Source organism: Alosa alosa, chromosome 12 (assembly GCF_017589495.1).
Source record: "Alosa alosa isolate M-15738 ecotype Scorff River chromosome 12, AALO_Geno_1.1, whole genome shotgun sequence".
Taxonomy (NCBI): domain Eukaryota; kingdom Metazoa; phylum Chordata; class Actinopteri; order Clupeiformes; family Clupeidae; genus Alosa; species Alosa alosa.
This window is the reverse complement of record NC_063200.1, coordinates 12,956,734-12,983,927: the sequence shown is the minus strand read 5'-3', so window position 1 is coordinate 12,983,927 and position 27,194 is coordinate 12,956,734. Positions and strand designations below refer to the sequence as shown.

Below are 27,194 nucleotides of genomic sequence, written 5' to 3'. Positions count from 1 at the left end.
AAGTCATAGCATGTTGTCATAGCATTTAGATAAACATTCAATTCTTTAGCTGTATAATGAAGGCGTAGTTGTATTCTGATGAGAGTTTGATGAGATGAATAAAAACTAGATTCAGTGAGATCTGTGAGGAGAGAGAGACCCATGATGACACCTGACTGACTCTCCAGTAGATCTGACCAGGGGTGAGAGCAGGCCGGTACAGTTCTGTATTTCGTAACAAGATTCAGTGGTAGTACGCAGTACCGGAAAGACAGATGAGCAGCTGCCTGCCGAAAACAGGGCTGGACTCACACAATTGACACATATCAGTCCCTAACGAGACATATGCCTTTGGCACGCTAACTTTCTGTCTATGCTTCCTCCGATTAGATCCATGCATCAAGGATAGGTTAACTGTCTATGAGAGCATCCAACTCAAAACAAAAGCGCTACAGTAAGCGCAACCAATGAACGAATGACTAGGCTATCTTCATTCACATAGAGAAATATCAGTGGCAGACTGAAACAAACTACATTTTATTTGGAAAGGTAACATGAAGCCATGCAAAAAGAAAGAGAAGTGTGTTGAGAAACTACATTTAAGAAATTGGGGAATGCCACATTTATTTTTTTAATCAGAAAAAATATAGCCTATTTAGGTGAGTTGGACAGTTTTCGATGCACACAGTGCACTTTCCCCCATAAGAGATGGGGGGAAAGTGCACACTCAAAGCTCAACTAAAAGGTCTACAGATGTTCAGAAAAGAGGTGAACAATATGAAGTGAAGGTTGCAGTCGTAGTACCGGCAAGAATGTAAAACTACTTCCAACCCTGGATCTCACCTTGGTCCGGTCCTGATCTCGGTTCTACACCACACTCAGGTGTTTCTGATACCTGCCACATTGATAAGGACTCTTGCACTCATCAATAACTTGTGGTTTTATATAATCCACTGGAGACTTATAACTTGGCGGTTTTATATAATCCACTGGAAATTTAGTATGACATCTCAGCATTTCAGCCACCCATCCAAGGATAAGATAAGCAAGATCACACATTTGATCTTTGAAAATACTGCCATACTCCCGTCATTATTAAGAGCAATGAAATTGTTTTTTCTAAGTACTCCCCCTCCCTCTCTCTCTACATTTACATTTACATGGAACACTCTCTGCTAGTTTTGTGTTACTTTAGTGTCTGTTGCTTGACAGGAGATGTATAGTCCAAAATATTTGGCAAGGAGAAAAGCATAATTTCCCTGCTGACACGTTCACTTTGAGTGACTTTTGAACTTTTCTTCTGATGATCGAACTAACACTATGACTGCACTACAATGACCCAGAATCAGAGAGGCCGGAGAGGATCAGCTCTTTAAAGGAAAGACAGTCAGTGGTTAGGGAACTGGGCTCGCGCATGTGTATGAAAATGAGTGTGTGTTAGGGGCCGTTTACACGACGCCGGTTTTTGTGAAACCAGTGAGGTTTTGTTAACGGTTACGCCTTGCGTGTACACGACGCCGGCAGTTTAGGAGACTGAAACCGATAGTTTTTGAAACCGGCTTCCGAAGTGGGAATTTTTGAAACCGCCGGCTAACTTTTGCTGTGTAGACGCCTGTAGGTGCGAAGCCGGCAATTTTATGACAACGTAGCCCCACCTCTCAACTCAGCCATGGCACTCAACCTGACACACTGCTTGTCAAAACAAACCAAACCATTTATTTATCATATTAAAATGTTTTTTCTTTCCCCTGTCATGATTTATGTGCACAATGTAGCCTATCAGCCTTTTGTGGCTAAGATAAGAAGCACACGTTAGCTTAACTTAGTTAAACATTAGCTTACTGCATTTTACACGAAACTATCGTTTCACATGTTTCAATCGCATCGGTTTCAGTCTCCTAAACTGCCAGCGTCGTGTACACGCAAGGCGTAACCATTAACAAAACCTCACCGGTTTCACAAAAACCGGCGTCGTGTAAACGGCCCCTTAATTCACTCAGAGGCCCCACAGACTGTGATGTCATCAGCAAACAGGAAGCAAATGTGTGAGATAAAGGGGTAATTCTTTTAGACGGGGATCACATTAGAAATAACAAAGTGGCAGCGGAAAAGCTAACACAACGCTCAGACCATAATAAGTTCTATCTTGTTACTAGGTTACATAAACGGTCTACATTCTAATACCTAAACTGACAATTGATGAGCCTTCCATTATGCTTTGAAAGTTGAACCAATTCAATGCTCAAATTATTTGGCTTTAATGTGACGCTGCCACTCCAGCTGTTCCACTGCTGAACCATAGCGAATAAGAAATCTGCTGATGGCCGCTGGTCAGTGTGCTCCATGCATTTTTAACAAACAAAGTGGCGGCAATCAGCAGTCAATTCTCTACATGCCCACACAACGCATCTGACTCAGATACCGCACTCCTACAACCTCTAAGGGGCTGCTGGAACATCTTTTTCAGCATTCGCGCCTCTCTCCGAGAGTGAAGTATCTAGACTCCTGACATGTAGCCGTCCTACCACATGCTCACTGGACCCTATACCCACGAGCCTACTTCAGTCCATCAGCCCGACCATCGCACCAGCTATCACACATGTGATCAATGCCTCGCTAATCTCCGGCACATTTCCAACAGCGTTCAAAATGGCCCGGGTAACACCGTTACTTAAGAAAGCTTCTCTCAACCCTGCTCAAGTCGAGAACTACCGCCCTGTCTCACTCCTGCTTTTCCTTTCTAAAGGCATTGAACGAGCAGTCTCCAAACAGGTCTCTGACTTCCTTTCACAGAACAACCTTCTGAATCCAAATCAGTCTGGGTTCAAAAGCGGCCACTCTACCGAAACGGCTCTGCTGTCTGTAACAGAAGCCTTAAAAGAAGCCAGGGCGAACGCTCGGTCATCAGTACTTATTCTGCTTGACTTATCGGCTGCCTTTGACATGGTTAATCACCGTGATCCTTCTCTATACTGCGCTAACATGGGAATCTCCGGTTCTGCTCTCTCCTGGTTTGAATCCCACCTCACAGGACGCCGTTTAACGTATCATGGCTTGGTCAGCTATCTGCACCTCACCATCTCACCACAGGGGTCCCCCAGGGCTCAGTGCTGGGCCCCCTTCTCTTTGCTATCTACACCACCTCCTTGGGACAGATTATTCGTTCGCATGGCTTCTCATACCACTGCTATGCAGACGACACACAGCTCTATCTGTCCTTTCCACCTAATGACCCCTTGGTTTCAGCATGGATTTCGGATTGCCTCTCTGACATAGCTACATGGATGAAGGCACACCACCTCCAGCTGAACCTCTCAAGGACTGAACTGCTGGTCCTTCCAGCTAAACCTACCATACACCACGACATCAACATCAAATTTGACTCCCTGTCTGTTTCACCTACCAGGACTGCAAGGAATCTAGGAGTTGTTCTCGACAACCAACTAAACTTCTCAGATCATGTTCCCCAAGTCGCCAGGTCATGCCGTTTCGCACTCTACAACATACGGAAAATCAGGACTTACTTGACTCAAGATGCTACCCAACTTCTGGTTCAGGCAATAGTCATCTCACGACTCGACTACTGCAACGCCCTCCTGACAAGTCTCCCAGCCTGCGCAGTGAAACCCCTTCAGATGATCCAGAACGCGGCGGCACGCCTGGTCTACAACCAACCCAAAAGGGCACGTTACCCCGCTGCTCATCCAGCTACACTGGCTACCTATGGCGGCCCGCATCAAATTCAAGGCTCTAACGCTTGCATACAAAGTAGTCTCCGGTTCTGCTCCTGCCTACTTGAATGCCCTCATACAGACATATGCTACCTCTAGACTGCTGCACTCCTCAGACGAACGACGTCTAGCTCTACCACCGGTACGCTCAGGCCAATCCAAACTTTTTTCATCTGTTGTTCCTCGTTGGTGGAACATACTGCCAGTTCAGGGACATCCCTCTCCATTTTCAAAAAACTCCTGAAGACTTAGCTCTTTAGAGAACATCTCCTCTCATAGCACCACTTACAACAAGTCTTGCTGATCCTAGCACTCACCAGCCGTCTGAAACTGACACGTAACTGTTAAAAACAGCACTCACTGATGCACTTATTCTTACTGTACTCTACCGTTTTTTAAATTGTCCTAAAATTGTTGAGAATTGCTTTAAAACTTAAACTGTTTACCATGTTGTTAGTCGCTTTGGCTAAAAATGCATCAGCCAAATGTAATGTAATGTAACAATAATAAAATGCCTTACAGCACTGTGCTTTACATGGTCCTGATCTTACATATATAGTACACAAAACTACACCTGTATCTATGCAAGACCTCTGTGGGTCAACTCTTATCTGCTACAGTCAGGCACACAAACTCAAGACATAGCTGAGCCCAGGGATATCCCCCTGAAGGCTACAAGTAATAGCTGAACTGGGAGGAGGAGGTCCATCTCTGTATCTGCACCTGTATCTCAAAAAAAGGTAGTTCCACCACGCTTGTGAATTCTCTTCTGGTGCTTCACGGGAGAGGACCGCTCAAGTGGAGAGGGAGAAGGCTCACCGGAGCACACAGAGATGGCTTTTATGGGAGTATAAGTATATATACTCTTTTGATCCTGTGAGGGAAATTTGGTCTCTGCATTTATCCCAATCCGTGAATTAGTGAAACACACTCAGCACACAGTGAACACACAGTGAGGTGAAGCACACACCTATCCCAGCGCAGTGAGCTGCCTGCTACAGCGGCGCTCGGGGAGCAGTGAGGGGTTAGGTGCCTTGCTCAAGGGCACTTCAGCCGTGCCTACTGGTCAGGGTTCAAACCGGCAACACTCCGGTTCCAAGTCTGAAGCACTAACCAGTAGGCCACAGCTGCCCCCAAACTCTGACGCAGACACAAAAGTGTCGAAACGTCAGTCAACTGCTGTGCACTACAATAAACAAATCTAAAAGCCATCTGTGTGTGCTCTGGTCTGGTGAACCATCTCCCTCTCTAAACCTGCATCTATGTGAGGCCTCTGTGGGTCTGTTGTACAGACACACAAACTCAGGACTCAAGCTGAAAACAGGGATATCCTATAGGCTAAAAGTGACAGCTGAATCAGGAGGAGGTCCATCTCCATATCTGGCCAATAATATGCACCAAACTAGGCCAGATGTGTGCCAGACGTGGGCCAAATGCAGGCCAGATCTGGCCCAGCACCAGATGTGTTTGTGAGGCAGGGCGGCACTGCAGTGCACCCAGCACACAGGCGAGCCGGTCTCTCTCGGCCATGCTCTGTGCTGCTCAGGGCAGGCAGAGCCCGGATCCATTTCAGCGTTTCGGCCATGCCTGCCAGCAAGCACAATGAGCGCATTGTTCATACCAGCAGTCCTGTCAAAAGGCAATGAAAGTGTTTTTTTTTTTTTTTTTCTACAATGAAGAAATTGTTCACATTTGTACACATTCTTGATGAGGTAATACACATTAGTGAGATTGAGGGGGGAGAAAAAAAGTGTATCTAATTTGTGGTCACACTATGGGCAGACAGTCATCTGCTAGCATTTCATTGTTTGGATTCAATTCAGTGCTTGTCAGATGGGTGGAAAGAGGCATCACTAACTGCTAAACCTACGTACCATAGCTGATTAGCCAGAGGACTCGAAGCAGAGACTTCTCACTTTTGCACTATCACCATGACCACTATCACCATTGCACTACCACCATGACACTCATTCACACAGAGCACCTTAGAGCACCTTACCATACCTTACTATGCACAGTGCCTCTGATTGATTAATCACCACTATGTGGATACTGTTTTTAGAATTGATTTAGATTAAGTGTTAGTTAGTATAATTTGTATTTTAGTATATTTAGCATATTCTTTATCTTCTACTGTCCTTATTGCTTAGTTGTGTTTTTATATTATATACTTTAATTACTCTTTCTGCTGTTAAAGAATGTGTTTGTGTTGTCTGTATGCTGCTGAGACCTTGAATTTCCCATGGGAATCAATAAAGTATCTATCTATCTATCATCTCATCCCACTCAAACTACTCATCAGCTACAGCGCTACACTCTGTGGGCATGTACATGGGGGCTCACAGACATGCCCTCCAGAGTGTAGTGCTGTAGCTGCCTGGCTACATTAGCTGCTGGCTGTAGCAACTCAAGCTAGGTAAAAGCGATTGTTTTTGTTTTTTTCCGTACCGACAATACTCGGTGACCTTGAGAAATGGAGATCTATGTGAAAACTCGTCAGATTTCTCCTTTAAGGCTTGTTCAACTACAAGATACTACAGTATTACCCAGTTAAGGCTCATTCAACTACAAAATACTACAGTATTACCCAGTTATGGCTCGTTTAACTATAAAAGCCTTAAAGAAGCCCTATGCAACAATTTTAGCAAAAATTACCTTAATTATGCAGGAGTTGTTCTGATGGTTCTACAACACATTCTGGGTTGTTTGGTGGGTGTTTCGTCTCCCTCTATCGCTTCTCTGCGGAAAAACCGAATATGCAACTTTCTGAACCCGGACAGAGTAAATCCGGATGTGACTCAGCGGAAGAATCCAATCGCGCCTCGAAAATGTAGTCAGATTGTAGTTTCTAAGAAGACTGCAAAACGGACGCCGACTTGGCTTTGTTGTTGTTGAAATTGTAAGGAGCCTACCCTTGGGTGAACTTTGTTTTGTAATGTGGTTTGATAGTCTCTTGAACAATGTGTTTGCCTGACCATTTTATTGTGAGCACTGTATGTGTTTAGCTTGGTTTCTTGATGGCTAGCTTGCTAGCTAGTGGGGGTTTAGCGTAGCACTCATTTGCTACCGAAGCTGCAGGGGGAGCTATGTCGTAAAAAATGCAAGCCCAAATCCGGCGAAAACCCAGAAGCAGCGAAGGAATAACCAGACCTGCATAGGGCTTCTTTAAGAGGGCCAAATTAAAGCTCATTCAACTACAACAGCCCTGAGAGCGCCAAGATAAGGCTCGTTTGACTACATGAGCACTCAGAGATGCCAATTCAGGCTTGTTTGACTACAAGACCCCTGAGAGAGTCCAGTTGAGACTCATTCAACTTCAAGAGCATTTAGAGAGCCCAGTTAAGGCTTGTTCAATTGCTCATCATTAAAATTCATTTTCTAGGAACAACCTAGGGTCTAATTGTCATTTGGGTCCAAAACAACATTATTTGAAGTAGCTTAGAGTAAGACCGGAACATGCATTTACAATGGAATAACATATAGCGACAGCCTTGGGAGCTACTTTACGCCACTGAAAAGACTGTTCCACTTACATGCCACTGTGGAAAGGGTCCCTACAGACAAAGCAATGAAATTGTAACTGTCTAAGTGTACCGAACGTGTATAAAGAGGACTGTTAATGCATCATTCATTGTTTCTGTCCCCAACAAAACCAGTTACACTCGTTATCATCCAAAAATAGACCTTAGCTTGCTCTTAAACCGGAGTTGTGCTTTAAGGCTTGTTCAACATGACCACTACAAGATCCCAGCTAAGGCTCGTTCAACTACATGAGCATTAAGAGAGCCTAGTTAAGGCTCGTTCAACTACATGGGCATTAAGAGAGCCTAGTTAAGGCTTGTTCCATCCAGTACATGAGTATTGAGGAAAAACCTAGTTAAGGCTCGTTCAACTACATGAGCATTAAGAGAGCCTAGTTAAGGCTCGTTCAACTACATGAGCATTAAGAGAGCCTAGTTAAGGCTCGTTCAACTACATGAGCATTAAGAGAGCCTAGTTAAGGCTCGTTCAACTACATGAGCATTAAGAGAGCCTAGTTAAGGCTCGTTCAACTACATGAGCATTAAGAGAGCCTAGTTAAGGCTCGTTCAACTACATGAGCATTAAGAGAGCCTAGTTAAGGCTCGTTCAACTACATGAGCATTAAGAGAGCCTAGTTAAGGCTCGTTCAACTACATGAGCATTAAGAGAGCCTAGTTAAGGCTCGTTCAACTACATGAGCATTAAGAGAGCCTAGTTAAGGCTCGTTCAACTACATGAGCATTAAGAGAGCCTAGTTAAGGCTCGTTCAACTACATGAGCATTAAGAGAGCCTAGTTAAGGCTCGTTCAACTACATGAGCATTAAGAGAGCCTAGTTAAGGCTCGTTCAACTACATGAGCATTAAGAGAGCCTAGTTAAGGCTCGCTCAACTACATGAGCATTAAGAGAGCCTAGTTAAGGCTCGTTCGAGCCAAATTAAAGCTCATTCAACTACAACAGCCCTGAGAGCCAAGATAAGGCTCGCTTTGACTACATGAGCACTCAGAGATGCCAATTCAGGCTTGTTTGACTACAAGACCCTTGAGAGTCCAGTTGAGACTCATTCAACTTCAAAAGAGCATTTAGAGAGCCCAGTTAAGGCTTGTTCAATTGCTCATCATTAAAATTCATTTTCTAGGAACAACCCTAGGGTCTAATTGTCATTTGGGTCCAAAACAACATTATTTGGAAGAAGCTTATAAGACCGAACATGCATTTACAATGGAATAACATATAGCTTACAGCCTGAGTTTTCACTTACCACTGAAAAGACTGTTCCACTTACATGCCACTGTGGAAAGGGGTCCCTACAGACAAAACAATGAAATTGTAATAATCTAAGTGTACTGAATGCGTATAAAGGGACTGTTAATGCATCATTCATTGTTTCTGTCCCCAACAAAACCAGTTACACTTTCGTTATCATCCAAAATGAGACCTTTTTAGCTTTGTTCTTTAAACCGGTTGTGCTTTAAAAGGCTTGTTCAACATGACCACTACAAGATCCCAGCTAAGGCTCGTTCAACTACATGAGCATTAAGAGAGCCTAGTTAAGGCTCGTTCAACTACATGGGCATTAAGAGAGCCTAGTTAAGGCTTGTTCCATCCAGTACATGAGTATTGAGAGAAAACCTAGTTAAGGAGCTGGGCTAGCGTGAACGTTCTGGGTTCAATTCCCGGCTTCCACCGTTGTGCCCTTGAGCAAGGCATTGTGAGAAGGACAATGTAGTCACTTGTAATATAGTTGACATATGTAAGTCACTTTGGTCAACAGTGTCTGCTAAATGCATAAATGTAGGCCTAAATGTAAGTCACTTTGGCTAGCCTGGAAAATCCAGACCCTGGTAATCTAGAAAGATTAAGGGTGTGGTCACGAATAATGTAATGGCCCAACTCGAGGGGCGACACCAAGCATGCATTTGAAAATCTCACTGCACGCAATTGGATAACACTACGACCAACGTTTATGACCGATTCCGGACTTCCAACGTTGCAACGCTCTCGCCATCTGTTTAGCTCGCCTCTTGCCTGCCCATCATTACTCATTGCCAGAGTCTCTTGCAGACACAATTCAAATTGTGCTCTTGCGAGAACTCCCATAACAGACTTACTAAATGTCAAACTATGACCAGCAAGGAAGCTGCAGTACATCAACACTGTAATCCTGACCAGAAAGTACACTAAATCCAACACTGACCATAATAAATTAATCTCTAAAACCAGCACTGACCATAACAGACTACACTAAATCCAGCACTCCACTTTAAACCAACACTGCTCTCCAGACCATTATAAATCCCCCAAAATCAACACTGTGCTCCTTACTATAAGTAACTACGCTAAGGCCAACACTGGTGGGTGTTCCTGTTCTTACCTCATTCAACTGGTGTCTCTTCTTTTCAGGGCAAAAGACAAGTCAAGACAAAAAAACAGCAAGCAGCTCCATTTGTGAAAATCCAAATACAAGGAATAGTCATCAGTACATCTCCGTACAACTTCAAAGGAGACATCTTAGTTTGACAATTATGTCTTCTTCAGTCCACAAGGCTGAGACACTGATCAATCCTGATCTCCCTGTCTGTGTATCCGCAGTTAATGAAATATTATATCAGTGACATCAGGGGAAAAATACACAAATCTTGAGTGCATTATTAAGACATTAAAAGTTATCACAATGTAAGGTTTACTGCTAGTACTTAAGTGCTTCTTAACAACACAACAACAACAACACTACAACAACAGAGCTTCACAAGAACAAACAAGATGATATGTTTGCCCACAGAGTGAGTTTGACTTTGCGTGGGATGATAGCAGACCTTAAATGAGCATCATTAAGGACAGGGTAGAGGACATAAAAACCTCATTATGCTCCTCAATGGTCCAGACGTGGCTGTCTCTGGCTGTCTGACCCACAAACCAACCTCAGAGGGGGAGGCAGACAGACAGACAAACAGACAGCCAGGCCACTGTCATGGTAACCATACAACGCATGAGATGAGAGGGAATCAGCTTTAATTGCAGTGTAGGGCAGGAGTTGATACCATCATGGAGGGATGGAAATCATAGGTTGTTATGAAAGCACCGCTCCGTGATGGCTGTGTATCACCACTGGGTGGCTAATCTAGGAGTAACGGAACGGCTGTGTCCCTAAAAGCTCTCTGAGAGCTTTCTGCTCTCTCCCTGTTTACACCAGACGGGTGGCTTCAGTCATAAAAACTACGCCAGCTTCCTCTCAACGAAAGACAAACAAAATGTGAATGCTGAGGTAGGGGAGGTTTGGGGGAGGATGGAGGATTTCAACAACAACACAGTGAAGGGTAACCAAAAGAGGAGAGAAGGAGGGAAATTAATCTGCCATCTGGCCGGCGTCCTCTCCAAGCCCTGCAGTGGGTCTGCTAAACTGCTTTAAGGGGGAGACTGTATTCCTACAGTTAGCAGCACAGTCTCCCTGGACAACTGAATACTTCTAGGTTTCAATTTCCGGGACTTGTAGGTGACAGCAGAGTCTTGTCAGACTGAGGCTTTCCAGTTGATACAGTTGTCTTTCATACTAGTTATTTAAGCATAGCACAAAAGCACAAAAGGGCTCTCTACACCTAGATCTACTTACAGTAACAAAAAACATCTACAAGTGAACGATAGCTTTTTGAGAGTTGTACATTCCATGTGCACTGCGTAATAGGCCAAAGTGTGAGAGAGAAAGTCTTTTATCGTACGCTGGGCCCACCTACACATACAAGCAGCACGTCACACAGAGCACATAAGCCCAGGGAGTGTAATCACGCTTCCCCTCCAAGAGAGGCGAGATGTCTTTAACACTTTCCAGAGCGCTGACGTCTCCGAAAGAGGCGAGATGTCTTTAACGCTTTCCAGAGAACGCTGACGGCGTCTCCACCCAGATCGAACAGGCAGCAGCAGCAGTGTGGGCCACCCAACACTAATCAGGAGCATCTTTGCCAAAAGCCTCCATGCTGCACCACACCACACCACACCGCACCACACCGTGCCACGCCGCGCCCTTGGGGGCAAGAAGCCAGCGGGTATCCATATACAGTACATATACTATACAGTGGGAGATGGGTCAAGGAGGGGATGCCGTAAGCAATGCATGTGGCAACCACAGACACACACACACACACACACACACACACACACACACACACGCACACGCACACGCACACGCACACACAAACCATGAGAGCAATGCAGGAGGTAGCTGTAGCAAATGTTTCCTATCCATGCCTACACATATGCAAATGATTCACATGCATCCACGCACACACACACAGAGAGACACACACACACACACAGAGAGAGAGAGACACACACACACACACAGAGAGAGAGAGAAAGAGAGAGATAACTGTCTCATTGTCTCAAATCTCATTGTCTTACTTAATTTCCAAATTCTGTTCAACATGTTTGTCCTTCTATGTGTATAATTGAACTTTGGCTATAATGTTACAGAAACATTCATGCCAATAAAGCTCTTTAGAATTGAATTGAATTAAAAGAGATAGATGTAGAGAGAGAGAGATGTAGAGAGAGAGAAAGAGAGATGTAGAGAGAGAGAGATGTAAAGAGATGTACAGAGAGAAACAAGAGGGATGGTGAGAGAGATGTAGAGAGAAAAACAAGAGGTGGATATAATACTGTATATATAGAAAGAGAGAGAGAGAGAGAGAGAGAGAGAGAGAGACTCACATACAGTACACAGACCCAAACACCTACGATAGAGCATACCGAAGGTGCAGTGCAGTGGACGCCTCCTGGTCACTGAGCTAATGATGGACTGTGTGATGGTGGAGAGAGGTGGTTGGGGCGAGTGAACTAACTCAGAGGGTCAGCTGCTGATGAATGGGCTGTGATGATGAAAAGCTTCTCTGTTAGCACCCCAGCTAATTAGCTATTAATTAACGGGCGTCACGCTGCTCTGTCTGATAGCGGAGCCGGAGTAATCATCGTCTGGTGAGCAGCTCAGCTGACAGATGACGAGGATCAAAAGGCCGACCACTCCTCTCGCTCACTCAAATTCAAAAGTTGCTTTATTGGCATGACAAATGAAAACTTGTATTGCCAAAGCAATTGTTACATGTTAAAAGTATAACAACAATTACAGAGACAAACATATACACATACTTTAAACTGATATATACATTTAAGATTTGTGAACAATAGTACTTAGTTTTACATCGGTTCATTGAATAGTATTATTGAGCTCATTGAGAGCAGTATGGTGACTGCCTGCATGTGTATGTGGTTGTATGTGAGTTCATCAGCGCGTTTGCGCACGTGTGTGTGTGTGTGTGTGTGTGTGTGTGTGTGTGTGTGTGTGTGTGCGGTGCGTGTGTATCACTCACTGTCCCTCCTCTCTCTCTCACTCACCCTCATCTCCCTCACCCTCCTCTCCCTCATGCCTTCTCCACCCAGGGTGATGGATGTCACCCAATGCACTGGCTAGCAAAGGAGGATAACATACCAACGCACACACACACACACACACACACACACACACACACACACACAAAAACATAGCACACTCATAGACTGATACTCAAAAAACAGACTAATGCATGCACACGCACACACATACAGATACACACAGACACACAGACATTCACACAAACACTAAGGCATATTAAAACACACAGCCACACAATACACACACACTCTTAGGATTACGGTCCATGTGTTGATGTGCAAAAAAAAAAGAAGTTTGAAATGTGAAATTTGACTATGGCAAACACACTTCAACCAAATTTCCTTAATAGCCCTCATCCTTGAGAGGGGCGATGTCTGCGGGCAACACTAAAACACTAATGCATTAGAATTCTCTGCTGGGAACCAAAATCTCGGAATCTCTCACTACGCCATGTTACTACATGCACTCCGCATAGTGAGCATGTTTGTTTTCATGAAACCGATCCTGGCGTGGTTGCACTTGACGGGAGAGAGTCACACCACTGGAAATTGTTTGGTTTGCAGGTCCAAGCCTGGCATGCAGAGAACACACACACACTCATACATACACACAAACATACCATACACACACACACACACACATACACATACACACACACAGACACACACACATACAGCGACACACACACATACAGCGACACACACACACACACACACACACTCACACACTAATACACACAGACATACCACACACACACACACACGGACACTTACTCATGCTCACAAATATACCACACACACACACACACACAGCAGTGCACATACAGACACACTCAGTCATACACATACACACACACTCACATACAGGCAGAACCCCCACTCACACATAGTAAGTTAGAATCACACACATAAACACACACTCACACACACACTCTGACTCGCTCCCTCTCTCTCTGCCTCTCCAGTGAGTTAAGGGCACAGCATAACCCCCCACCCCTCGTTTAATGTGTTTTAGTGCTGTCAGGGCCAGTGGCGTGCAGGAAAGGCCGGGCCACGATCAGATCATCTGCCTGGGCCAAACGTTCCACGGCTGCTCCCCGACCCGACCCGGGAGGTGACTGGCGAGGGCAGTCTTTCCTGTCTGGCCGAGGGGGGCAGTGCAGTGGGCACCCCAGCCCAGCGAGCGGGCGAGAGCCTGCCCGGCCCAGCGAGCGGAGCGGGAGGGAGATGTCCCTGTGTATCAGCTGCGGAGGCCTGGCCAGGAAAACAATGGGAGGGACGGCGAGGAGAGGTGTGGTACCACAGGCGGCCAGCGATGCAGCTCTATTTCCAGCTCAGGATGATGACATGACAGGGACACTCATGCACTGGTGTACATCCCTCTATTTCACTCACACACACACAAGGACACAGACACACAGACACACACACAACCAGACACACACATACACACACCCACACAGACACACACCCAGATACACACACATACACACCCAGACACACACACACACACCCCCAGACACACACACACACACAATTGGCACTTGGCACACATGGCAGAACCAAAACAATTCTCTTGCTGTTTCTTTCTGGGTGTGCCCTCAAAGTGCCAACATGTGTCCCTGGCGTCTCTGGTCATTGGCCTGGGCTCTGGTCCGGCGCTCGCTGTGTTTGACCTGCAGCCGTCCTGCTCCACCTTAATCACCGGGACAGTTGTTATCTGCCCTGCCACCAGGGCGGCGGCGCTATGGGGTGAAAGAAACCGCTGCTGTAGCCGGCTCTAGACGTATAGGGACGGGGACAGGAAACGGTCCTGTGGTCACCTCAGCCCTTGGGGTGGCCGCAGGACGGGAAAAACAGGACACATTTCTCTCACACACACTGTCCTGTCATACTTACTGGGGGCAAACTTTTGAGGAACAACCACTGACTGTTAGAAGAATTCAGTGTTTGTTTCAGTCAGAAACATTGTGTGAGGTCTGTCGGCGTGTGCATGTTTTAGAGATAGTTTTAGAGGGCTTTGTTCCCTCAGAGGCAAAACTAACCCGTGGCTGTAATGAGTTTTCCAGGTGTGGACCTGTTTAACTCTTCTGCCTCTGATTCAGCTGACATTTACAGTGGTTGTTATTGACAGTATACCAGGACGTAAAGTGTTGACTTTCTTTAGAATATACTTGCCCTTTATATTTAAATCAGCCAACTCAAAAAGCTCTCTCTCATTTGTAGAAAACTGTTTTAGTAGATCTCAGTGTAGGGAGTACTTTTGTACTTCTATGTTTAAAAAATTATAATATCAAAGTTAGAACAAACAAACAAACTGCTGTCACCTACAAGGTGTGCCTGTGTGTGTGTGTGTGTGTGTGTGTGTGTGTGTGTGTGTGTGTGTGTGTGAGTGTGAGTGTGAGTGTGGGTGTGTGTGAGAGAGAGTTAATTTGGTTCTCCACTGTTGTGAAAGTGTCTCTGTGGTGTGTTGTCAATCTAATTAACTGGTCTAAGCAGTGACGTGCTAGATCTGGATGAATGTATCTGTATCTGTGTGTGTGTGTGTGTCTGTGTGTGTGTATGTGTGATGTTGGTGAGCATATCTGTGTGAGGGAGCCATTTAAGAGAGAGCAGAAAACCCATAAAGGACAAGTTCACACGTTACACAAAGGGCAAGCTGAGATCCCGGCTTCCACAGATGCCATGTTGTCTCAGATCTCATTTAAAGCTCAACAACCCTCACACATCCACACCCAGCTTTTAACTTGAATTACACTGAGGCTTTAATGAAACCACTTTTTTATGTGTTGTATATTACGCACAGGGACTCTTCTATGAGAAAGACATTTCTGCCACAGTGCTTACACTCTGAAATGAAATCAAAACACTAGCAAAGCAAAATAGGTTGTTGTTGCAGTATTTGAGGGTGAAGCTAGACAGATGTGGACTGTTTCTTGTTCATAATTAAAAAACCCTTGCATTTAACTTAACTAAAATGTCATAGTGTGTGCATGTAACAATAAATGTAAACAAATATCGTAACAAGGCTGAACATATCAAGCAAGTCCAGAGAAAGTTCCCAAAATTTGCCCAAGACAGTGGAGTCTTCTAAAGACAGATCTCTGGCCAGACTGAGACCCGGAGAGAGTCAAGGCGTGTGCTTTGGGCAAAAGCCAAAGGCATCAGGAATGTTTGAGGACTAATCGATCTGTGGGGCACGATGCTTACTTTAAACTTTGTTATTTGACTACATGGATTCAAAATGGCGTTCATAAACCAAGAAAAACATAGCCTACCTACGAAAAAATACTCGTTGACTTGATAATTTACCATTGGTAGATTTAGGAGGGAGCGAGGGAACCGGAGGGGGCAAACGGAAACCTGGATTGCATTGTGCATCTGGAAACTCGATATTGCAAAGCAACATCCGAGGGGAAGGCGATGAGGAAGGGGGTTATGGACAAGTGCCTTTTTGTTGTTCTTTAGCCACAAAAGCTCAATTAGTTATTTGCCTTGTACTTCAAATTTCCACTGACAGTCGGACATATTTACAACTCCACCAGCACCTCAATTCACCAGCACCTCAATTCATATCTGCAGCGAGTCTTCCAGCGTAGAGCCAAGTCCTGCGCATTTTTGCCACGCGTAACTGACTGACGCACCGCGCAGCTCAGAGTTCTTGTGTGGTGATTAGCTATCGTTATGATAGCTCTCTCCGCTATTTGATAACAATATTCCCAATGAGAGAGATACAGTATAAAGGCGAGAAAGTAGAAAAGTTAAACTGTGTTTCATGGCACTGTACTATTTGGACATATTTAGATCTAATAACATTTGCAGCAAATGCGTAAATAAGCAAACTCGGGAGTGTAGTGAACGTAACAAATAGCCTGTCACTTACCGAGGTCAAGGCAGCAAGAAGGTTGGTGATACCAGAGATGTGCCTTGTAACTCCAAAAAAGGACAACTTTTGATATGAGACGGAATACAGTTCCCAGAGATTGAAGTCCTGTTATTCACAAAAAAACCGTCAGGGATGCATGGGCTGTTGATGAATTTTCCAGTCAAATCCAGAGTTACGTTGTATGATCATTTTAGTCCTCCGAAAGTATTTCAGTGATGGAATTTCAGCAGGAAAAAAAGTTAGGTGTCCCCTTCTGCTTCCCGCTGTCCAGCTCTCTTGCCACAGCCGCAGAGAAGTACCGCTCTCCTGCACAGAGGAGGACCGCTGTCTGCGCGTGACGTCACGCGCGCCTGCGAGCGGCGGAACGCGCGAGCGAGCGTCCTATTCCTGGGAGTAATTGAAAACACATTGTCAATTGTGTTCCTGAAAGACAGGGGAGTGCGGAGGGGAAAAAAGCGCCTAATCTATTCAAATCCAAAAACCGAGTTAATAAACTTTAAGTGAAGCCGACGGATCACAGGAAAGCATCTGTGAAAGTTTGCGATACTTTTCACACTGGGAGAGAAAGTTGTGAACCTGGACAGCGCGTCAAAAGGGTGTTACTTTATGCACGTACGGGTTGGTTGATCCATGCTAAAGATAGACCCCTCCCCCATTAAATGTTAATTTTCTTTATAAATGCTGTTTTATTTCTCGTTCTGTAGCAGGCTGCTAGCGCCGGTCCAAGCAAGGTCTGTCTTGATGGGTGGACCCGCGCACACTCCCAGCACAGCAGCGGTGGTAACTGAACAATGCCTGTAGGAATGTCAGACACAGAGGGAGCATTATGCGTCCACTTCCATTCTGCTTCATTGGGAGGTTAAACCTATTAAAGTCTGTGGAGGCGCGCTGGTCCGCAGCAACAACAAACACACGCAAGATTACGTTTCAAGACAGCTGCGCATTGTTTACGCTTTGCATGTCTTGCGAAAACAGTCCGCAAATTAAATGGAACAAACATTAAGATCACTGACCTCATGATATTCAGCCCCAGCAGCGCTGCGAGGGCAGCAACTCATTCTCCTTTCAGTGGTGTGAGACGGTAGGCTACGAATGCCGTCTAAACATATTTTAATTCTGATATGTCACGTGTTTTCTTTGAAAAATTTATAAAGACCTTGCAAGTAAAGATAACAGTGGTTGGAAGTACATAAAAAGTGTCTCTGTCTGTGTGTGTGTGTGTGTGTGTGTGAGCACGTGTGTGTGACATCGCACACATTACTGTGTGTCTGTTGACATAATTATTTCTTATCAAATAGTAAGCAGAGATAAGAGGGGCCCTAGTAGCTATAAATCAAACATTAAAAAGGACATTTTGCAAATAGCAACTCTATCTCTATTGCACAGGAGGCCTCAGCGGTCGAGAGGTCTCCTCAAGCTCGCTCAGGAAAAAAGGGAAGTAGCACAGAGAATTGAACCACATTAGTCTGGAAACGTCAACAGATTAGCTGAGCTGCCTTCACTTGTTCACCACTGTGCGGTGAAGTGGAGGTCTGCAGGCACATGAGCTCATGGTCAGGGATAAGCCCATGTTCTTTACCATGGAGCCTGATCCCACTGGTCAGCCGGCCAGTCAGCGTTGTGCGCTCGAGCTCATTATGTCCAAGGTGGGTTTGCGCTAATGCTCTGATCAGGACGCTGATCCTCTGTGGTTATGAAGGTTGAGTAAAAGATCCAAACATGCTCGGTCAAGCGCCCAGTGAGGGTGGGAGACACAGCAAGAGTCCAGAGGTGGTTGGACAGAGAGACTACAGATGAAACAGCTGCCTGGAACTCTGTCAGGCTTCCAGAACACAATAGCTTAGAACCCAGAGACCTTCAAAACACACACACACACACACACAGAGAGAGAGAGAGAAAGAGAGAGAGAAAGAGAGAGAGAGAGACTTTAAAAACAGATACTTCAAGGGGACGGGGGAGGTTTTTTTTTTTACATTGAGGAAGTGCTTGTTGAACGTCGTGAAGGGTGATGATGCACTGTGGGCAAGTGGGAGGCTTCGTCCCTCTCCCTCACAAGATACTTTTGCAGTTTACAAGGACGCGGGACATGCCAGGGCACCATAACACTGTAGCAAATGAAAGAATTGGAGAGCGGTGTGGGGGCAGAGCAGTTGAGCTGAAGTTGTGCATTTGTTTGATTTAGAGCGAAACCTTCGTGCCACAGAGATGCATGTTTTCCCGTGAAGTAAACTCAGTTTGCCTGACTCACTTCTTGATTTTCCCCCTGAAAGTCCAGGGGAGAAGCAAACCCAAACAAGCCTCCACGCTCAACCCTAGCTTCTCAAGGAACTGTAAATAACCAGCACTTCACTTCACTGAACTGTATTTGTGACCTTTAACAACTAGTCCGCATTGAACAATGAGATGGGGGAATGAATAAAAATCTGTTGGTTTTCAGTTATTGAAAACCAAAAACAATTTAGCTGATCTCTCAAGTGCTTTAGATGTATATTTGACACAGTTCATGTGTTGTGATTTCATCTCTATGCATTATTACCAGATGGGGGTTTCCGCACTCTGGAGTGTGTTTATAAAGCCTCCATTTCTCCGGTGAGAATGAGAGGGTGGGAGTGAGACAGAGAGAGGAGATGGACAGAGAAGAGAGGGAGGACAAATGGAGAGAGATGGTGTGTGTGTGTGAGAGAGAGTGTGTGTGTGAGAGAGAGAGTGTGTGTTTGTGAGAGAGAGTGTGTGTGTGTGTGTGTGTGGTGTGTGTGTGTGGCTGTGTGTGTGTGTGTGTGTGTGTGTGTGTATGTGTGTGTGTGTGGTGTGTGTGTGTGTGTGTGTGTGTGTATATGTATGTGTGTGTCTATGTGTGGTGTGTATGTGTGTGTGTGTGTGTGTGTGTGTGTATGTGTATGTGTGTGTGTGTGTGTGTGTGTGTGTAGTGTGTATGTGTGTGTGTGTGTGTGTGTGTGTGTGTGTGTGTATATGTATGTGTGTGTCTATGTGTGGTGTGTATGTGTGTGTGTGTAGTGTGTGTGTGTAGTGTGTGTGTGTGTGTGTGTGTGTGTGTATGTGTTTGCCAGGAAGAGTCGCAGGGGTCATCAGAGAAGCTGGGAGAAAGCCTTGGGAAACAGGGAGGTCAGCAATGGAGGTTGGAAACCTTCCGGACTTCCACGAAGAGAAGGTTAAGCAAACAGTGGCCAGGGCTGATGAGACGTCTGACCGCGTCCGAACTCCGCAGGGATGGGAGAAAGAGAGAGAGAGAGAGGGAGAGAGAGAGTGAGAGAGAGAGAATAAGAGAGAGGGAGACAAAGAGAGAAAGAGAGAGGGGGAGAGAGGGAGAGAGAGAGGGGGAGAGAGACAACCCCTCCAGCACCAGCAGAAACAGTGTCACCCCTGCGGGTCTAACCAGGCGACCTGTCCCTGTCATATAGACTCACAAGAGGGAAGGAACCGTCGTCAAAAACACTGGAAGACTCTGGGGTTCCACATTAGAGAGAAGGAACCAATCCCAAAACCATTGGAAGACTCTGGGGTTCCACATCAGAGAGAAGGTATCGTCCCCAAAAGCACTAGAATACTGGGGTTCCACATCAGAGAGAAGGAACTGTCTTCAAAAACACTGGAAGACTCTGGGGTTCCACATCAGAGAGAAGGAACTGTCCTCAAAACCATTGGAAGACTCTGGGGTTCCACATCAGAGAGAAGGAACCATCCCCAAAAGCACTGGAATACTGGGGTTCCCTCAGAATGCCTCTGTTTGGCCTTTGCTATTATGTTCTTCTGTGTGCGCTCTGACGTTAGAGGGCAGATAATGCGTGGGCTGGTTATCAGTGAGAAACAACAGACCGGCTGGCCGACAGAGCTGTTGGGAAAAAGAGCATATGCATGCGTGATGTCATTTCCCCTCTCTGCCCACTGACTCCCAAGAAGAAGTGTGTGTGTGTGTGTATGCATATGTATGTGTGTGTGTGTGTGTGTATGTGTGTGTATGCAAGTGTGTGTGTATGTGTGTGTGTGTGTGTGTGTGTGTGTGTGTGTGTGTGTGTGTGTGTAGTGTGTGTGTGCAGTGTGTGTGTGTGTGTGTGTGTGTGTGTATGTGTTTGCCAGGAAGAGTCGCAGGGGTCATCAGAGAAGCTGGGAGAAGCGCGAGGAAACAGGAGGTCAGCGGCGGGGAGGTTGGAAACCTTCCGGACTTCCACGAAGAGAAGGTTAAGCAAACAGTGGCCAGGGCTGATGAGACGTCTGACAGCGTCCGAACTCACATGGGGATGGGGAGAAAGAGAGAGAGAGAGGGAGAGAGAGAGTGAGAGAGAGAGAATAAGAGAGAGGGAGACAAAGAGAGAAAGAGAGAGGGGGAGAGAGGGAGAGAGAGAGGGGGAGAGAGACAACCCCTCCAGCACCAGCAGAAACAGTGTCACCCCTGCGGGTCTAACCAGGCGACCTGTCCCTGTCATATAGACTCACAAGAGGGAAGGGAACCGTCGTCAAAAACACTGAAGACTCTGGGGTTCCACATTAGAGAGAAGGAACCAATCCCAAAACCATTGGAAGACTCTGGGGTTCCACATCAGAGAGAAGGTATCGTCCCCAAAAGCACTAGAATACTGGGGTTCCACATCAGAGAGAAGGAACTGTCTTCAAAAACACTGGAAGACTCTGGGGTTCCACATCAGAGAGAAGGAACTGTCCTCAAAACCATTGGAAGACTCTGGGGTTCCACATCAGAGAGAAGGAACCATCCCCAAAAGCACTGGAATACTGGGGTTCCACTCCAGAGATGCCTCTGTTTGGCCTTTTGCTATTATGTTCTTCTGTGTGCGGCTCTGACGTTAGAGGGCAGATACGCCGTGGGCTGGTTATCAGTGAGAAACAACAGACCGGCTGGCCGACAGGCTGTTGGGAACGCCATGCATGCGTGATGTCATTTCCCCTCCTCTGCCCACTGACTCCCAGAAGAAGTGTGTGTGTGTGTGTATGCATATGTATGTGTGTGTGTGTGTGTATGTATGTGTGTGTATGCAAGCCAAGCATATGTGTGTGTGTGTGTGTGTGTGTGTGTGTGTGTGTGTGTGTGTGTGTGTGTATCTGGTGGGCTATCCTTTCACTCTGAGGGGTTTACGAGCACTGTCCATTACTCTTTCCACAGGAAGCCAGCGGAGACCTCTGGCCGCGCACTAAGTGAGGCTTACTGGTATCTGCATCATACGGACACGGCACGCTGAACATTTATTTACTTCTTCACGTCTGCTGCTTGTTTTCCGTAAAGCACAAACATCTGCAGGCTCTGAATGTGCTCCTTCAAATGGCATAGAGATAATAAGCAGTAAAATTAAAAGGGAAGCAAATAAGCACTACGGCTGAGAGGCAGAGCATCACTGTCAGTACATTAGTGTCCTATCATAAATCACTGTGATTGAGCTGTCTGTTGCCAGGCTCTGTAAGAATCTCAGACCGTCTCTCTTATCCTGAACCCTCGTGCACACACATGAAAACACACACACTCATAAGCACACAAATACACACACTCTCGTAAAGGTGCAGTCAACGATTGATCCGCTAGATGGCTATTCCGTGAGTACACTGTAAAAAAAAAAAAACTGGTCTCTGTGGGCAGCCCTGGATCTGAAAATGGGAAACAAACAAAGTGGGGGCGGCCTGTCCACCAAACAAAAACAAACCCCTGTGTGGAGTTTCTCTGGGAGTACTGAAGCTATCTATTTTGTTTGGTCCTTGCGTTGTTTTGGACAAAAGCATCTGCTAATGATTTTAAACATAAATATATAAACATAAACAAACGTGACTTCTTGCTCAATCGCTGACTGTACCTTTACCTCTCTCTCTCTCTCTCTCTCTCTCTCTCCCCTCCCTTCCTGTTCTCATGTGATATTTTGTGTGTGTTTCTTTCACATCTTATCCCAGGTCTTTAGCCTTCTTGCTTCACACACACTCTCTCTCACACACACACGCCCTGTCACGCTCACATAATGCTACTCTTGTGCTGCTTCTCAGGCTGCTCTTTCAGAGGGGACCTCGGCCGTGTCAAGAGGCTTCACACACACACACACATCTGGGCACTCCCAGGCCTCTGCGCTCCAGATGTTTGTTCTTATGGCACAGTGAGGTCAGCAATCTCCCTTCAAACGTGTCACTTCTTCTGTGCGCAGGGTGTGGCCCAAGGGCCAGGGCGTTCGACATCCTAACATTCTGTCAGTTCAATTTCAGATTCAAAGGATTCTTTACTTTCTTTCTCTTTCGTTCCTTCTTTCTTTCTTTCTTTCTTTCTTTCTTTCTTTCTTTTCTTTCTTTTTTTTGTTTAATATCTTCCATACAAAGGACTAGAGTATCGTCACAAAGCCTCACTTTTATGCCCTTTTATGCCCTTTTTGGAGAGGATGCAGTGTTGAAAAAAGAGAAAAGGAGAGACATGAAGACATAACGCCGCCTCTTCAGAGAGTTGGAGAAGCTGTTTGGTGTTTTCTGAAGGTCTGTAGGCTCCGAGCCATTACTGTCTCACAGAAAACAGGTGTGGTGCAGGCAGCTCTCTCGTTGTTTCAATCCCCTCCTCCCCTTTCTCCATCTGCTGGAGAAAAGGGCCCAAACTCGGTGCTCAAGTGCTCAGTGTGTGTGTGTGTGTGTGTGTGTGTGTGTGTGTGTGTGTGTGTGTGTGTGTGTGTGTGTGTGTGCGTGTGCTGGTGTGTGCGTGCATATGTGTGTGTGTGTGTTTGTGTGTGTGTGTGTGTGTGTGTGTGTGTGTGTGTGTGTGTGTGTGTGCATGTGTGCTGGTGTTTGCGTGCATATGTGTGTGTGTGCTGGTGTGTGTGTGTACAAGGATTCTGACAAGTCCCACTCAGCCATTAGAGATTCCAAGCAGCGGTGGATGCTGACCCCAGTTTACATACAGTAAGTAAACACACATTATATGTGTGTGTGTGTGCCGCTGGACGGGCTTCAGGAAGCTGATGGAGAGAGGGAGGGGGAGTAGGCTGGATGAGATGAAGGCCTCCCAACGGGGAGTGTAAATTCATGTGAATTTGTGGGTTTTGAAAGTTTGGAAGGGGAAGGTATTTCCCAGATTCCAGCTGTGTTCGCGTGTTTTCAGGCGTTCCTGTGTTTCTGCTGTAAATGCAGATTTTCTTAATTTACTGTTCATCTTGATGGGAAAAAAAAGATTATGAAACAGGAAAAAAAGTATCAAATTCAGAATTTGAAGTGACTTTGTTCCGACACAGTTCCTTAAAGGTCTCTGAATGGGGCATTGAAAGACATGGAGTTGCTGTTAGCTAACAGTTGACTGAATCAGCAGGCACACACACACACACACACACATACACACATGCACACACACCCACACACACATGCACACACACACACACACACTCACACAAACATACACATGTGTGCTTTGAAATGGCTGCAGATGGGCTGGGGTCTGGATGGAGACTGCAGACTGGAGCAGAGCGTCAGTTTCAGCCAATCTCCTCAGCCCTGTCTCTTTTCTCGAGAGCGGAGCGCTTTAGCAGAAACTGGAAACACGAGGCGAGGATCGTCGCCGAGGCTACAATGAGTGCCACGCAGCGTCTCCCTCGCCATGACGATTAGCACGAGTGGAAAAGCCATTATTTGAAAACAAAAAGAGCCCATTATATCAGGACAGCGCTGCACACAGCTAGACATATTGAACCAATTACCCCCCCTCCCCCACACACACACACACACACCCCAGCCCCACCAGGCGTGAGACAGAGCAGTCTGGCACTAGGTAGGACTCAAGCTCTCACTCGAAGACACGTTAACCAGGTTCAAGTCAAAACGAAGACTCGTCCAACAAAAGTATTTTCTGTAGTAGCACGCAGTGACCCCAGTTTAACCAAAGAAATACAACATGAAACGCAGGTCGCAGATGGTAGAGCACTAGAGGAGAAATTAATTTACGTATAAGGAATAGTTTGTAGATGTAATGTGGGGTGTCTGTAATGTGAGGTGTCTGTAGATGGAATGTGGGGTGTCTGTAATGTGAGGTGTCTGTAGATGGAATGTGGGGTGTCTGTAAAGTAATGTGGGGTGTCTATCTACCAGGGTGTCAAGTATCTCTCTATCTATCTGTAGATGTAATGAGGGGTGTCTGTAGATGTAATGTGGGGTGTCTGTAGATGTAATGTGGGGTGTCTGTAGATGTAATGTGCTCGGGCTCTATTTGGTGATTGTGGTGTGTTTACACTCTGCTTCGCTGGACCAGTGAAATATGATTCAGTGGTCAGTCTCAGGAGTGACCACATCCCCTCTCTCTCTCTCTCTCTCTCTTTCTCTCTCTCTCTCCTTCTCTCTCTATCTTTCTCTCCCTCTCTGCCTCGCTCTCTCTTTCTCTCTATCTCTCTCTCCCTCTCTCTCTCTATCTCTATTTCTCCCTCTCTCTCTCTCTCTCTCGCACTCTCTCGCTGGCTCTCTCTCCCTCTCTCTTTCGCATGCTTTCTCTTTTCCTCTCTCTCTCCCTCTCTCTCTCTTGTGTACACTCTCCTTCTCTCTCTCTTCCTTTCCTCTCTTTATTCCCCTCTCTTTCTCTCCCCCCTCTCTCTCTCTCTCTCTTTTCTCCCTCTCCCTCTCTTGTGTGCGCTCTCTCTTTCTTACTGGCGCTGTGGACATCCCAACACCCTGTGAGGTCACCTTCTGGGCCTGTGCGAGACTCTGACACACCCCTCTCAAACTCTGAACGGATTTCACACACACATACTTACCACGCACAGTCATCATCCTGGCGTGGCGATCAAAGCAGCATGACTCAGCAGATGCAAGCAGTCGTGGCTGAGTCATGATTACGCTCAGTGAGCACTAAGGGCCCTTCTGTAGCTCTCCGGGCTCCCTAAAGCTGCTATTTATGGCCCCCCGTGGTGCTGAGTTTGGAACTGTATCATCTCATATGCTGCAGTACAGTTCAGTTCAGCACACATTGCATTGGCACTCTCTGCTAGAAGTTCCTCTTGGGGGGTGAGTGAGTGTGTGTGTGGGTGTGGGTGTGGGGTGGGTTACAGAGGAAGGGGGTGTTTGTGTAAATTTGCAGACCCTTAACTCGGACATGTGCTGTACAGATGGTCTAGCATATAGGATACCTTTGGGTTTGGGGGGAGGGAGTGGATGGATCGGAGGAAGGGAGGGAGGGAGTAGGTATCTTGTTTGGCAGCTAAATATCTTGTCAGTAGCATTAGCGATCAAGACAGATTTCCTCATATAAATAAACCTGACTTGACTTGACTGCAGTCACCCTAGTTCTCTGCGGTCACCTTAGTTCTCTGCAGTCCCAGTGAGTGTGGTCAGCGGTCACTCATCAAGACAAGTGAGTCCTGATCAGACTGGCCGGTGAGCCCAGACCCTATTGGTTGTGCTATTCCACGTGCTCAAACAGGTAATAGTGCAGGGGGCATGCCCAAGGAGTGTGTATTGTTTCATGTCTTACTGATGATGTATGGGAAGGGTTGGTGTGTGTGTGTGTGTGTGTGTGTGTGTGTGTGTGTGTGTGTGTGTGTGTGTGTGTGTGTGTTATTTATTTGTACGTTTTTTCCTACGCTGCCTTGGACGCTGTAACAATGCAAATTTCTCCTTTGGGAGAACTCCAGTGTGGGATGAACTACTAACCCTAATTCTCTGCGACCCCAGTAGTAGAATTTCCTGACCGGACTGGTCAGCGATGCTCATTTTCCTAGTACCACAGATATCTGGAGACTCAGTGAGGATGATGGTCAATCAGGAAACACTTTATTCTTTCAATAATGTGCATCAAGGGATAAAGATAAGCTTCACCAAGAGGATTCACCCGTATGTCTAACTAAACAGGGAAATAACCAGGGCCAGCTCTAGGCAAGGGCCAGTTCAGTTGTGCATCTGCACAGTGTGCAGCCTCAAGCCTAGCTTGGATGTAGATGAGTTGGTGTTGAGTGTAATGGTAGCTAGCTGGTACATAGCTGTGCAGTAGGCCTATATGTGTGTGTTAGGTAAACCCCCTCCTGATGCCTTAAAGGAAAACTCTGGCCATTTTTCACAAAGATCTCTGTTTCTTGAAGTAACTAGCAGCAACAACGACTATTCCGATCAAAGACTCTGAAGCACTTTTGAGCATCTGATCGGAATAGAATGTGCGCCATGTAAACAGACGGCACAAATATGTTTTCGTAATGACAAAAAAAAATGTCCATGTAAACGTAGCTACTGAGTACTGTCGGTATGAGAAAGAAACACAAAATCAATTAGTGCCACCTAGCTCAGGTTGCTGCAGCCAACAGCTAGAGCAGTCAGGTAGCTACAGTGCTACACTCTGGGGGACAGTGTTTAAGAGCAACAACTTTTCTCTGCCTATGAGACATGCCATAACCTGCAAACAGTCAACAGATCAACTATGCTGACTTGCCTGTTACATCTCATAGCCTAAATACTGTATCAGAGATGCACACAAAATGTCACAACTGAACTTGTCAAGCGGTACAAAGTGGAGACAAGTCTCTGACATCGTAAATGCATGCCCAGATTGAGCAATGTTGCAGGGCAACCACATAACCGATACCATGTGTTCCGATTTGATGATTAAAGTTCTCAAGAAACTGGTCATTAAAGTTCTCAAGAAACTTGAGGTTGGTATGATAGAGTGTATTTTGAGTGCGCATCCCACAAGTTACTCATCT

The 27,194-nt window shown here is 46.0% G+C and overlaps 1 protein-coding gene across 1 annotated transcript in view; it reads right to left on the bottom strand.

Annotated features, from left to right (window-relative positions):
* lpar1 (lysophosphatidic acid receptor 1) overlaps positions 1-17,244 on the bottom strand; it is a 39,704-nt gene extending 22,460 nt beyond the window's left edge. The window contains 1 exon segment of the mRNA XM_048259634.1: positions 16,537-17,244. The gene's annotated coding sequence lies outside the window, so the exon portion shown is untranslated.
* Between the last annotated feature and the right edge of the window lie 9,950 nt (positions 17,245-27,194).